Consider the following 4,427-nt stretch of genomic DNA (forward strand, 5'->3'; position numbering starts at 1 on the left):
CGCCACCCTCAGTATATGGGCCTGGCACCCTATTCACTGAGCCACAGGCACCTCTTGGAAATAGGATTTTCAAAGTGCACAGTTAGCCATAGCCTCAACTAAGCATTTTCATCTGCAAAGAACAATTTTTTTAAGTACAAAGAATAAATTTTGAAACCACCATGCCTGGAATATTGTAGTATAAATGTTTTAAGCGATCCAAATATTACAAAATTGACATAATTCTGATCCTCTAGAAAGGTACTAGAACCTCTGCAGAGATTGAAAGGAGGGGCCTAGAGAGACAAAATTGTTTTTATTGGATACTGATGATGTTTATGATGTCTGCTAAATTTCTTAGATGGTTATTTTAATAGGAAATTTAAATAGCTCATATAATAAATTAATCAATAAATAGAAATCAGCAATAGGACAGGGGTTTAGTATAGAAGTTGACCAGCTTCCTGCCAACAGCCACCATACCTTGTTGTGCTGACCGACGTGCCCAAGCTAGTGCTGTGTAGAAACGCTCTGATAGAAACAGGTGTAGTATATTCTGAGAGACTGATGCTGACACTGCTTAAATACAGATAGATACATATAGGTTAAAAAAAAAAAGATTAGATATAGATAGAGATAAATCAGATGGTTGGATAGAGATAATCTATAGAGATAGAGAAGTTAGATAATTTGATCATAATTTTTAATTTGTCTTTGGCAAATTTTTTTTACAGTCTTAAGCCTTCCCTCCCCTCCCTTTCCTCTTTCACGTCTGCTTGTTCCTTTTTTGTTATACATATACGTAATATCTTGCATAGATCCTTGTCTGCTTCTGTTTTGTAATATTTCTCCTTTTCAAAAGTGGTGTGTTTTTCTGGATCTACTATTTGAAGGAGGTCTATATAAGGGATGACCCAGTTCACGCTCACATAGAAACAGGATTTTTCCTTGTAACTTAGTTATTACGGATGTGTCTTTAGCTGTCTTGGTTTCCCATCAGCCTAAAAGGGCCAGGTCAGTCAAATTTCACTGACTTCTCACTACACTAGTACATAGACAGATAGTCTGCTTTTTGCAAAAATGTCTTCCCTGGACATTTTCTTCTTCAGTCCTACTTACTGGCCTCTCCAGAGGTGCTAAGAAGACTTGCCCAGTGCTCCACTGTTAGAAACAGTGAGTTGCCAGTTTGCCTCCCAGGATGCACTGTTCATGTCAGGAAATCACACAATCTTGACTTTATACGAGCTCTTGAATCATGAACTCCTCTATCTGTCTCTACTAAATTTGTCAGTCCTTCCTCATTTATTATATTTGGTCTGATGGATCTAACTCATAGTTTTGTTGAAAATGGTCTTTTAGTTTCAGCCACTGATTCTCTTTGGTGATTTTGTCTGAAATCCCAGGGGAAAGGAAACAAATCATTTTCTTTATTCTATCATTGCCATTTTAAGGCTGGCACGATGAGACTGAGTTTAAATGTGACAATGGCTGAATGCCTGACATGGAACTTTTTTCCTTTCTGAAAATGGAAATGATATATAAGTGGTGTCCATCTCAAATAATTCTTTTACCATTATATATTGCACTAAATTTATTTTAGTTCCTATATTGTGATTAATAATATATGTTCAATAAAAATGGTATGACTAAGTGTGACCAAATTTCTGAGCAGCTTTCTTATCAAAGGAAAAATTTCTAAATGTTCTCTTAATCAAGACTAATTGATTGTTTATATAAACTTCACATGTAAGACCTGATTTCTGCAGATGGTTTAGTTCAATATTAATTTGTGAGTGTTATAAACATCTAATAAATGATAAGATAGATATATCCACTCCTTTGGGGAACTATCCACAGAAATCCTGGCTATTGAACTTTTTAGGACTTAAAGTTCTCTTTCCCTGAAGAGTACTTTTTTTTTGTTTGTTTTCTTCACTTAATTATCAAAGTTTTTTACTTTAATGTATCCCTTGCATTCTTTAATTTAATTTCTATTTCCTGAATTTTCTTTGGAATCCTCCATATGACACAGGTGCTCTGATTCTCTTCAAAAGAGGAAGAACTCATGGACCACCTGTGCTAGAATTAGTGACCAGCTTCATGGGTATATTGGTCATTTCTAAGGGTCTTTCCATAGGAAATGAAATGTCTTCTATTCAGGTCATAGCTATTTTGCTTCTCATAACTAGAGAAATATGAAAAAGCAAGTTTGAAAAGTACCCTGGTCCCCAAGTAAGCATAGCCAACACACTGCCATGATGGAACTGAGCAGCAGCAAAGCTATTACAATGATAATATCTCACATAGGAAAGCCCAGACTTGAGTAAGTGCACAAGCTGTCTGAACCCAAGCCAGACCTCTTTCCAAAGAGGTGATTGAGTGACATACCACAGTTCCTCCTGGTTGCCTGCAAGTGTCACAGTTTGCTAGTCCTTCGATGGCATGAGAGAACAGTATTAGTACATAGTTCTTTACTTCCATCCCTATATATTTCACTTTGTAATTACTTCCTTTCATTTAACTAATTAGGTATTTATACTATTCATTTAATACTTAGTGGACACCTATTCCATACTAGACATAATGGAGTGAAAATAAAAGTTCTCTAGTAGTTAATGATTTAATGGGAAGAAATATCTGTAAGTGAATAATATGGACTAGGGTTTAAGTGTTCTAACAAATGTGTGCACATATATTTTACAAAGATTCCTAGAAAAGAATTAGTGCCTGTAGCACAGTGGTTATGGTGGCAGCCGCATGCACTGAGGCAGCTGTATGCACTGAGGCTGGTGGGTTCGAGCCCAGCCTGGGCCTACTAAACAACAATGGCAACTGCAACAACAACAACAACAACAAAAACCAGCCAGGTGTTGTGGTGGGCACCTGTAGTCCCAGGTACTTATGAGGCTGAGGCAACAAAATCGATTAGCTCCCAAGAGTTTGAGGTTGCTGTGAGCTGTGACTCCATGGTACTCTACCGAGGGTGACACAGTGAGACTCTGTCTCAAAAAATAAAAATAAAAAAATTTCCTAGAACATTATAATCACCATGATTTCTGTTATTTCTGGGTAGGAACTTGAAGACTAACTGGAAATAGATAAGAACAGTTAGAGAAGGACCAAGGTCAGCCTATCGTTGCTTTGGGAGTGGGATACTTTCCTTTCTGTATGATCCAAAGTGGCAACAAGCATTATACTTGTACAAACAATATAAGACCATTGTGTAGATACCATTGTGTAAATAAGAACATGTTAAGAATTGTGTGAAACTCTCACTACTTTATGAATGCTAGAGTTAAAAGCATTTTTTTCCCAAATTGAGAAGATTAATAGTGTAAAAGAGGTAACAAGAACTATTGTTAAAATTAAACATCAAATGGTACATTGCAAGCACATATACTAAAAGGATTGACAATATAAAAATACATAGAGTACTTTATAAAACAGAAGATAATTGGCACCTGAACTCTAATACATATGCAAAAAGGCTGAAAATTTTCACAAACAATGACATGCAAATGACCAATGAGATTTAATGGTAATTTAATGAATAACTTAAAATGCAAATTTAAAGATGAGGTAAATTTTTCAAATATAAGATTGTAAGTATTTCTTTAAACCTGTATATGCTTGACAAATGAGAGAAACTTCTATGAGATTTAATATTGGTACAATAAAAAACTAATGTCACTTACAATCGAGAAAACTTAAACACAATCTCAGTAGTCTACAGTTTAGAATGATGATAATAACTGTTATAATGTGGTTCATTCGATAATTAACGGGGGCTCTTTTCAGTTATAAAATATGTTGCTATTATTATCACATAGGAGCCATTAGAAATCTATTTCTGATGACTGTGGTAAATGTAAGAAATATGAAGCAAGAAGAGGCTACAGAATATATATTGATGATTAGGAAGATCTTAAATCAAAAATTCTTGGGATGGACGTGTTAATCAGTTTGATGTAAGCATTTCACATTGTATATCAAATCAGTATGCTGAACCCCATCAGTGCATCAATGTACAGAGTTATGATTTAATTAAAAAAATTTCAAAAAAATTCTTGGGCTTTAAAGGAAGGGAAGAAGCAAGATGGCCAAACACAAAACTCCAATGATTGATCGTCCCTCTGCAGGAACATCTAGTTCAACTACTACCCATACGAACAATCACCTTCAGAACAAAATCAGGTGAGCACTCACACTACCTGATTTTTACATTATACCAAGAAGGAGGCACTGAAGAAGTCAGAAAAAACAGTCTTGCATCGCTTATGACACCTCTCCCTATCTCCTGGCAGTTCTGGGACAGCACTCTGAGTGGAGAGAAAATCCGTGTGCCTGTGGAAGGGAGATGAAGTGATTGTGGGGCTTGCTTTCAAACTCAGAGCTTTCCTGGCACAGGGGAACACTCCGCTGAGCCCCTGGAGGGAGCATTTTGACCA

At 36.1% G+C, this 4,427-nt stretch overlaps 1 pseudogene; it reads left to right on the forward strand.

The window, feature by feature from the left end:
* Positions 1 to 4,427, forward strand: part of LOC100949947 — a 19,087-nt pseudogene that overhangs the window by 12,457 nt on the left and 2,203 nt on the right.

The sequence above is a fragment of the Otolemur garnettii genome, unplaced genomic scaffold (genome assembly GCF_000181295.1).
Source record: "Otolemur garnettii isolate 467f Iridium unplaced genomic scaffold, OtoGar3 scaffold00199, whole genome shotgun sequence".
NCBI lineage: Eukaryota > Metazoa > Chordata > Mammalia > Primates > Galagidae > Otolemur > Otolemur garnettii.